Here is a 10,958-nt window from a genome sequence, read left to right as displayed (position 1 = left end):
GGCTCTTGGCTCCTTTCTATAATTCTTCTCAATACTTGGATCACAAAACCAGAATAACTATATTGCTTCTCATATGTAGTGCACATTAACTGAAGTCACATTTCCTTTTAAATTTAGAGCAAGTGAAATTTTCTTATCAACCATAAACAGAACCTCCCACTCTCTGCTAATGGTAAACAGTATTTGGAAATTTGTATGGTAGCAGGGTGCTCAAAAGGAGTTGGGTCCTAAACAAAAAAACCACAGACAGAAAACTATGTATTTTATTAATGCAGAGTATCACCATAAAGTAGACTCCTTCTCTCCAGGAATCACTAAAAACAAACATTCACCTCTAAAGGAATTTGTAAAATAACATATTGTTCTTTAAAAGCCAACATCTACCTCCAAGTCCTGGACTAGTGATCAATTATCTCATTTACAGCCTCATAAAGCAGCAGTCTCTATATGTTTTAATGCTGAGGCCAACCAAGGTACATTTGTACCTTTCAAGTTTACTGATATATAGGTTTCCAAACACTGAGGAAAGACTGTGACAATTTGCTTTGGACTGTGAAATAAAACAAGAAGATTTAATTTCATTAACATTTAGATCAGCAGACCTAAAATAACAGACTGTACACTGAAGATGGAAATAAGTCTTCCTTGCAGACATCCATTCTATTACTTCCTTGAGAACCAATAATTTCAACACATGCAACTGTTTAAACTGATTTGTTTTGTTTCATTAACACTCAGAATATTTAAACCTTTAGCCTTAAAACCTCTCATTAACAAAAAAAAATCACTACCGAAAAAAAATTTCCACAGAAGACAAGAAAACCTTACAGAAACATCTAATAAAATGTAAATTTTATTAGGAATTTTCAATTTCCAAGTTGATTCAAGTCAAATCACAAACTTAATTTACCTCCGTGAGAAAAGATATAATAAATAACAGCCCTAAGTCCCCCAAAATGATAGATTACCTGCCATGTTGATTGAACAGAAATACATTTGTATCCTAAAAATTGCTGTCAGAAGTCACAGAATATAATAATAATAATCCCTCTGAAATTAACTGTTAAAAATAGCTGAACTGCTATGTCTTACAGAACAAATAGTCTTTGCTTAGCTTATTAGCGAAGAAAACAAATGCTTTTAAATTATACAATGATCCTTGAAAAATAATTTACTATAACAGGCAATGTTGCACTAACATACTTTATGCTGATGCAAACAGAAGACAAGACTTTCACAAAAGTTCAGCTCTCATTCAAAATGATGTGCCCACTAAAAGCTGCTGGACATGCACTCCTTTCAAAAATCAGTGCTTTCATTTATGTGCCTAAATGGGAAAATCTGGCCTCAGGACTCTAAGTTTCAATTTTGAAAAAGAAAAATAAATGCCACAATAACCACAAATGACTGGCAAATAAAAGAGCATGCTGGGTAAAGCACTAAATAAATTGCTGCAGAGAACAATCCTATATCAATATGAGGACAGACTAAATCAGTACTAGCTCAACTCTCTGTTTCTTAACTTTTTGCCTTCTTCAGGATTCTAAAAAGGGCATGCATGGCCTTCACATGCTTAGTTTTTCAGAGAACTACACCAGCTACATCTCTGTTTCAAGGCAAGACAAATGCAACTACATATTCTTTGCAAAGAATAGCTGATTGACAACTTTTTTATCTGACAAGCTTCTTTGTCACATGAAAGAAAAAAAATTAAACTATAATTCTAGAGAGACTGTATTTCTTGCTGAAATTCTAGTGCAACACTCAAAATGACAAAGCGTGAACAATGCAGAGAAAAAAAATGAGCTTAAAATGAATGGCCGAACTTATACAAGATCCAAATCCTAAAGGTCAAGGCATACCTTGTCTTTCATCATTGTCAAAAGCAATAGACTAAAATATGCAAAGACAGACTGAAAACGTTCACAATTGTGCAAGTACAAAAGTTAAGAAAAAAGGGGAAAATATTTCCATGCTGTTGCACTAAAAATGTAACTGTTAAGCCAATTCTTATTTTAAAAATGTGCCGGTGTTATTTAAGAATACTGTATTCCACTCCTGTAATAAACTTTACACTTGGTGCACCATTATTTCAGGATTAGATGCTGGAGCTGGATCCATAGTGATGCAAAAGGCATGCACCATTTGCAAGAATCATCTCTTCAGTACTGACTATAAATGTACATGAAAACAACCCAGTCAGTTTGAATGCAGTGACTCATAAACAATGTTTGACATACAATCAAAACTGACCTTAAGTGAAGTCCTAAATATTTCACAGTGAAGATAAGGATCCATGCTTCTGCTGTGTACTCGTGTAACACATTGTGAAACCAAAATCTTAAAGCTTATTTAATTCTGCAGTTTGTTACAAGAAGTTTCACACCTGATACTTTTTAATAAAGTAAATGAATAGAAGACATTGACACTTCCATTATAAAAACTACAGTTAATACTGTAGAGGACTAAAATGTATTTTCTTACATAGTTATACTGCATGTATCGATTTCTTATTTAAAATGTACTGAAAACACAAATCAGATTAAGCTATGATAATGCTTTGGAATAAAGCACATTAATATGAGTATAGACCAGATTTGAACCAAAGAAAAGAAACACCATTAGAAGCATTTTTTTGTAAAAGGTAACACAGGTAGAAACATATAATATTCATCATGTGTAAATTAATATAAACCTCTCAGGATGAAAAATAGGATTTTCATTAGCATTACCAATTACCAAGTTGCTACCATGGATAAGTGCTAAAACTATGACATTTATTTAAGGGAATTCTAACTCTTGTCTCTATGTTAAGAACACATACTCAACAGGAAAGTGGTCAGTACTTAGCTACTCATTCAAAAACCCTAAAGGATTACAATGAATCCCTTAGACCTCTAGTATTACTTAATCTAACCAGAATAAGTTTTTAATCACCTTTCCCGGTAAACTAGAAAGTTGTCAGGCTTGTCCCAGTGCTCAACAGTAATTGTTTCCATGTAGGACACTAGGTTTGGTTCTTGGATTCTTGGTTTCTGTTTTTACATCTATGAATGGCAAAAGCCTAGGAATCTCTGCCACGATACTCAGCCCTAGCAGTGAAAGAGCACCCTTTTGTTACTTAATGGCAACTCTTTCAAATGACAGTAGCTTTCCTCTCAATCAATACAGCAATGAGAAGCTACTCTCTGCAATTTGCTAAATTGTTATATTAGCTCACCATTTTCTCTTACATTCTATTCTTTGTCCATCTTTGCTCCCTGATATTCAAATGCTTCCACTGTAAACCCTCATCTCTGCAAACTCTTCTGCACTTTATTCCCAATCCAGCAAAGCATGGGCTTAATTTTAAGAAAACAATGAATTAAACATTTATTCTCAAAATAAAATAAAGATAAAAATAAAAGGAATTTATAAAAGCAAAAACAACCCTTGATACCAGAAACATGACCTACAATCTTTTTCTGCATTTAATTTTATACAGACTTTGAAGGTGGAAGTAAAAACAAGGCCTGTTATGAAATGTTGAAGGTTTTATACAACATTTTATTAAACTGGCCCAAATATTCCTTTCCCATTTCATTCCAAGAAACTGTGAGTCATCTTCATAATTTCCAGCATGTAAAGCCAATATAGTTAATATTTACTTTTCAAGGAAAGAAAATCTTTAAAAACTGACACTAATGTCATTATGTAACAAAAATTTCCATCCAAACATTCACTTACTCGGGGCAAGTGTAGCCGAATCCCCAGTTTCCCTTAACTTTTCCCTTCAGGGCAGTACTCTCTCTCTTAGGTATCTGTAAATGACAAAAAGAAAACAAATGCAAGTTTCACACAAGTCCTCATAAATGCTAGGGGCAGAAGTTACACATGAACCAGTTTGTGATCAGAAACTGATTTAAACCTGTAACAGAACAGAAGTTCAACACACATAAACCAGTTTCAAAATGGCTGAAATCGGTTTATGATAAAACTGGTTGAATGTAGTATCAGACTTAACTGATCTGGGTCAAAATGGTTTATAGAACATGTGTCCCAAACCCCTTCCTGGTTTAAGTTAAACCAGAGTCCCCCAGCATCCCAGCATGCTTTTCAGCTCTAGGCTGTGCTGTGCTGTCTGCTCCAGAGAGTAGGGCTGGCCCCACCCCTCTGCTCTCTAGCAAGGGTGGGGGCATGGCCAGATGCCAGCCCAGCATGGCTCCCTAAGGCTAAGGAGGCAGGAGGAGATTTACTCTCTTCCCTTTCCCCCCAGGGACCACAGCAGGGTGTGCCTGGCTGGGTGGAACAGCCCCTGTCAGGGTAACGCCTCCTCCCCTTGCCACTACAGCAAGGGCATAGCCAGAGCCTGCCCACTGGCATGGCTCCACCATCTGCCTGACTCATCCACAACTGAAGCTGGGGCTGAGGTTGGGGCTGGAGGGCTGAGCTGAGCCAGCCTACAAGCACTGGTGAGGGAAGGCATGGAGGGACAAGTCTGGGCTGGGAAGCAGGGGCAGGGCCCTTCCCAGCCGGCTGCAGCTCTGTGACAGCCCGGCCTGGCAGCATGGGGGATGGCATGGGTGATGGCTGGCCAGCTCAGAGGCAGCTCCCTACCACAGGGGCTCATGGCTCCCTGGCACAGGGGCTCTGTTCTGCTCCCTTCACCTCCAGCTGTGACTCTTGCTCCTGCCACACCATGCCACTTCAAGTAGGTTGAAGCTTCAGCCCTGTGGCTTCTGCTCAGCACATGGAATGCTAGCTCCAGCTCTAGGCTGCCTTCTATCCACTCTGCCTGCCTAGCATGATGAGCAGCTCCTACACGCGGGCAGCATGGGTGGAAGGTGTTTGGGAGCTGGAGCCAGATCTCCATGTGCTGGGCAGAAGCCCCCAGGCTGAAGCTTCAACCCACCTGGAGCAGCATGGTGTGGCAGGAGTCACAGCTGGAGGTGAGGGGAGCAGAACAGCTCTACCAGCCCCAGCAAGTGTGCAGCTTGGGGTGCAGCTACATCCAGTGCCAGTGCAGCCCACCAGGTGCTGCTATGCTCCCCTGATCCCCAGCAGCAACTCCTCCTACCACTCCTGCCCCTTTTGCACTGTTCTGGGTGGTGGGGAAGGGTGGGGGGAAGATTCAGCCCGATGGCTTATTCCCAGCACATGGAGATCCAGCTCCTAAACCCCTTCCATCCTCTCTGCCTGCCAGCAAGGACTGCTCATCATGCTGGGAGGTGGAGTGGATGGAAGACAGCTGGGAGCCGGAGCTAGAGCTTGATGCACTGGACAGAAGCCGCCAGGCTGAAGCTTCCCTCCCACCCACATAGAGCAGCATGGAAGGGGGAGGGGCAGCAGCAGCAGCTGAAAGCAAGGGAGGCAGAACAGCCACATTGGCCCTTATCCAGTGCGCAGCTTGTGCTGCAACTGCATCCATCCAAGTGCTGCACAGTGAGGGACAGGGGTTGTGGTGGCAGCTGTGGGCACACAAGCCCCTAGCAGGTAGCTGCCAAGGTCTGAGCCCACTGTTGCCTCTGAGCCAGTCTGGGCAGCCTGTTGCCTGGCCAGCCACCACCCATGCCACCACGCCAGGCTGTCATGGATCTTCAGCTGGCTGAGAAGGGCCCTGCCCCCATGGCCTAGCCTGAGCCAGCTCTGCCAGGCCCTTCCCAGCCAGCTGTGAGTTGACGACATCCCTGCCCAGCCTGGGCATGGGGAGTTGGGAGCAATCCAGCCACCCAGCTGTCACAGCCCTAGCCCAAGACCAGCCTTCTGGGATGGGTCCAGCCCTTGTGGCCCAGACTGGGTTGCCCCAACCCATCTGTCCTCAACAGCGCCTGTAGGCCAGCCTCGCTCAGACCCACAGCCCGAATCCCAGCCCTGCAGCCCCAGCTGGGTAGTTGGCAGCCGTGGGTGGATGGCGGGGCATGCCTGCTGGCTCTGACCAGGCCCTCCACTGTGCAAGCAGCAAGCAGTGGGGAAAGCTGAGCAGACCATGCCCATGCCCGAGAGAGGAGATAGGGGAGTTTAATCTCCCTGCCCTACTTCACCTGGGGCACTGCCCGTGCTGGTGTCTGGCTTCAGGGACAAGCCTGGCAAGGGCTACTTCTTCACTTCCACTCCAAGCACACCCCGGCTGGGGTCCTACAGGCCCTCCCCAGTTATACTCAATCCTGCTGGGGCTACACCTCCCTCCCCCACCCCCTAGCACAGCTTCCCTGCAGCCCAGGGCTTGCTTTAGCACCCCCTGGCTTCTAACCTGAGACACTGTGGGCACGTGCCTGCATTTCAGGACTCAAAAGTGAATGTCTATTCACTTGCAAATCAATTTAGTGTATATAAGTTAGACTAACCTGCAAAGATTGAATCAATTCAAGCTCTGGCTTTTTGAATGTCCCTAGCCAAAGAGTTCAAGAGTTTATCCCAATACTCCAAAAATCCATAAATGTCAGCAATTAAAAGTGCTAGATGTCTGACTTGATCCCAACCATTTACTTGACCAGAAAAGACCAAAATAAACCTTCCTTATGTCATTCTTTGTGTAGAATCAAGCAAACACAAAACAGAAATTTTTTGAGTGAAAACAAGCGCATCTTAAAGGCAGATTACAAGATGGAGGTATAAATGTATTAATTGAAAATGGCTTATTAAAAATTTTATTGGCCACATATTAAAATTATCTGAAAATTGTTATTGCTTAAAGTGGAAATCCTGTGTATTCAATTAACTTTTAATGAATTGTGAGAGGTTTGTGTGTATAAGGCTCCTGAAGGGTCATTGGATTTTTGTTTTTGGAGCCCAATAAAAAAGGATCATCCTATCTCTGCACCATAGTTAAAAAAAAACATTTCCAAAGTATGTTATTCAACCATATGGAGTTAATTTTTGCAGACATAGGGGCTAGGCATAGACATTCAATAAGCCTGAGACAGAATCAATCTAAGTTATGCAGTTTTCTGTTTAGTGGCATAGTTTAGATCAGTAGTGAACAGAACACACATTCACTCTTTTGTTGGTGGGGGAGGGAAACCAAATCTTAGACTGGTTTCTGCCATTTTTAAACCAGTCTGTGTGTGCCAAACTTTTGTTCTGTTACAGGTATAGACTGGTTTCTGATCCCTTATACCAGTAAATGTGTAATGTCTGTACCTGGCCATGGAGCTTTAATTAAGCATTGCTATCCATAGACACAAGAGTCCACCTGCATGGATTTAGTTAAAGAATTGGCATGTTTGAAGAAAATGCTGTAGAAATGGCTCTTTCCGCTTTTTCTCACCCATTGAAATTATTATTATTAAACAATAACCATAACATTACTTTTAACTATGTTCACAACACAGGGCCAAAACTTGATAGCCAAATGGAAAAAAAAAACAGAGTTAATATTAATCTGAATTATTTCATCTATAGTAAAACTGGCATTGTGTCAAATGAGAGAGAAAATATGATAGTTTATCATTTATCAATTTCTTTGATGAAAGAAAAATAGTAAATTCATAAAGTGATGCTTAACGTGTAACAAATATTTCAAATAATAAACACAAATATCTTGTTTTTATTTTTCCTTCACATGTCATCCAGTTGACTGCTAAAAAGAACCATAAGGATATAGCAACAAAACTATATATACAGACACACATAACACACATTAAAAGAACGTTATTTAGGTAGTAAAATCAAGCACTTGAACATTGGAAAGTTCCAGATTTACACATGCACATGAGACCACAATTCTGTTCACTTGTCCAACTAAGTCATGTGTCTTCTGGGGGAAAAAAAATCATATAATTAGCAATATAATTAAAAATTGTGTCCTAATACATTTACACAAATAGAAGTTCCACGTCAAAAAATCCCCAAAATTACTGTCAAATTGTTTACTAATAGTTATAAAATATAACTGCACCAAAAGGACACTTTTTAAAGCTCTATTTGTTTTGTGTTAATTACAGAATAGTGATAATCATAAAATAATTAGAAAGAATATAAAGACAGCAAACAGATGATTAGGCTAATTTTAGTTGCAATTGAGAATCGTTTTATGCATACACATGTGCGCATGCGCACACACACACACAAGGCTACAAAACCACACACACATAAAAAAGGTAGGAAATCCTAGAATCAGGTTTATTAAAAAGTTTAAAAAGTTTGGTGTATGTGACTTGTACCTAATATCACACAGAAATTTTATGTCAGTCAGGGGCAGAATTCAGTTCTCCAGGACAAGATTCAACTGCTATAACCATTAAACCATTCTTTTTCTTCTTGCAGTCTCCTACCTTATTCAATGTACACCTTTGAACCTTTGTAACAAATTAAACTGTATAATCACCTTGCATTGTCACACAAGGAACCAAATTAAAATATTACAGACAGGTTAATTCAGCCATTTCTTAACTGCTGAGTGCTTAGCTTGCAAATTTAACAATATTCTTCAATGCAGTTTTTAAATTTCCTAGTTTACTTCAAAACAAACTAAAATACCACAGAAATTCCCTTCTGTGATATTTGGACATTCGCAGGCCATCACTAGGGTTAGTACCTTCAGGCATACTGTGAAGATCTCAGTTCTTTGCGCTAATGGGCAATTGGTAGCCACAGTAGAATGCTATCCTCTATGTAAACAAGCAGCAAAAGGAAAAAGGAAATCATGCCAATGGGTTCAACAAATATTTGTAGACTGCAGAGTAATGCTAAGACTCCCAGATCCTAAGTCCTGTTTCAGGTTCTGAAATGGAGTCCTGTTTCAGGCTCTGAAACGGACTGTGCTCTAATCACACTGGCTGTGTCTACACATTCATTAATGCACTTTATGTAATGTGCATTAAATCTAGTACCTTCATTGTAAAGTACTAGAAAAATGTATACTCGCCTATTTTTATGTGCATTAGCAAGAAAACAATTTTTGTTGTAATGCTTTAATAAGTATTAAAATAGGCTAATGCACATTAAAACACAGCACATGTAGATGTGCATACTGTCTCCACTCTCAGCTCCCCTAGATACAACTCCTACTACCTTCTCCTCCAATTTAGACCTATTCCTGTACCAGGATAAGGCTATCAACCACTGTCTTCTCAGCTCAGTTTCATTCTCCTGACCTAGTCCCAGTTTCTCTTGATCTTAATTTCAATCGCCTTGCTCTGTAACTTTAGCATCATCCTTCCAACCTTGCCACTCCAGTTTACTCTACTATATTATTGTTCTCCCTCTCCAGACTCACATTCTCTCTCCTTACTGTCCCCCTGTCCTGGTCCCAATTTAACTAAATGTACCACACACTAGAAAATAGGTGGGGTATGAGATTTTTTTGTTCATTTGTTTATTTTTGCAGGGGGAGGTATAGAAGGCTCCCTTGAATGCAACTATAAGTGCCTGACAGATGACCATATCTGTGTGATTGGGACCTGATGAATTTTATCCCATATCCCAAAAATCAAATGCCCTGCCCTGACAGATGTGCATACACACAGAATTTACACAATTTTGGGGATCTGGGTCCAGTTGTATGACTGGTCCCTGATGTCATGATTCCTGCAGCACCATTTCAACTTGCCGGAGTAAGGAGTCCATGGGCTCCCCATGTGTCAGAAGTTGAAAGCCTCACAATGCAGCTCTGAATTGGGCTGCATCACATGGGTTTAGGTGTGGCACATGAGCATCAGCTCCAATTGGCTCCCTGCATGCTGACTGGTTAAAAGCTGTATCGTGTAGCACTGGATCAGAATGCACCATGTAGCACTAGGTGCCAGCATGCAGGAAGCCCCTCAGCTGATCAGCTCCCCACATGCCAACATCTAAAACCATGGTGCAATCCAATACTACACATTCAAATAAAAGTGCAGTGCAAGCCAGCCACGAAGATGTGAAAAGATGTGGCTGGTTTCCCATTTTATCTGGCCATAAAATTGGCTCATCTTGCAGCATGTTATAATTTATCATGTGATTTAACACATAGTTTCATAGTTTCTAGGATTGGAAGGGACCTGAGTAGATCATTTAGTCCGACCCCCTGCTATGGCAGGAAAAAATACTGGGGTCCAACGACCCCAGCAAAGTGTACATCTAGCCTCCTCTTAAAGACCCCCAGGGTAGAAGCCAGCACCACTTCTCTTGGAAGTTGGTTCCAGATCCTAGCTGCCCTGACAGTGAAGTAGTGCCTCCTGATATCTAGCCTAAATGAATCATGCAATAAATGTAACCTCTTACCAGGGCCTGAAATGTCCGAGTCAATTATTGCCTGAGTTTAGGCATCTAAGTTTCTGGGGGGGATCTATCCCTTAGATTTTCTTTGCCTCAGTTCCCCATTCATAAAAGGGACTATGCACTTCTCTACTGTATAGGGAGGTTATTGAAATTATCCTCATATTTAGGATTAGAACTAGGTAGTATACCAACACTGGTCATACATAAAGCATAGACAGAGGCAGAACTTGCAGCTCCTATGCTGACAAGTCTAGGATTGGCCTGATATATAAAAAAACACTCAATAAAATAAATAAATGCCCTGTTCAAATGCTCTTTTACATCACAAAACAATAAATAATATAGTGCCATGTAGTGCTGTTGATGACTAGTGTTTTACCTGTCTTAAATCCACAAGCATGTCTCAATTTTTAATCCCACTGATAGATCAGTCTGATATCGGATCAGCACCAATATAAAGAAAATTTACTATATTGGAAATTTACTTTTTTTGCCGGATGTGGCTGACTATTTGGCCAATAAAAGCCCCATGCATTCACGCAGCCACAGCACGCTTAGGGCCAGGAGCACAGCCCAGCAGCTTGGAGAGCTGCATTCACCTGGTAAGTCTGCTGTGGTGGAAGGGGAGGGGGGAGGAAAGGGGCATGGGGCCCCTGTGGCAAGGGAGGGAGTGGAGCAGGGGCTGGGGCTGGGGCAGGGTGGGGCACAGAATGGAGCCTCAGCTCATCTGGAGGACATGGGGGGTAGGGGGAAGCAAGCTGTTTGATCAAATTTGTCAT

The 10,958-nt window shown here is 41.3% G+C and overlaps 1 protein-coding gene across 1 annotated transcript in view; it reads right to left on the bottom strand.

Moving 5' to 3' along the window:
- The window catches only part of TBL1X (transducin beta like 1X-linked), a 372,330-nt gene that overhangs the window by 276,207 nt on the left and 85,165 nt on the right, over positions 1-10,958 (bottom strand). Inside the window, exon 2 of the mRNA XM_019524649.1 lies at positions 3,727-3,800. The gene's annotated coding sequence lies outside the window, so the exon portion shown is untranslated. The remainder of the gene's footprint in view (positions 1-3,726; positions 3,801-10,958) is intronic.

Source organism: Gavialis gangeticus, unplaced genomic scaffold (assembly GCF_001723915.1).
Source record: "Gavialis gangeticus isolate Ggan-Ray unplaced genomic scaffold, GavGan_comp1, whole genome shotgun sequence".
In the NCBI taxonomy this organism is placed as follows: domain Eukaryota; kingdom Metazoa; phylum Chordata; order Crocodylia; family Gavialidae; genus Gavialis; species Gavialis gangeticus.
The sequence above is the reverse complement of the archived record's forward strand: the minus strand, read 5'-3'. Positions and strand labels throughout refer to the sequence as shown.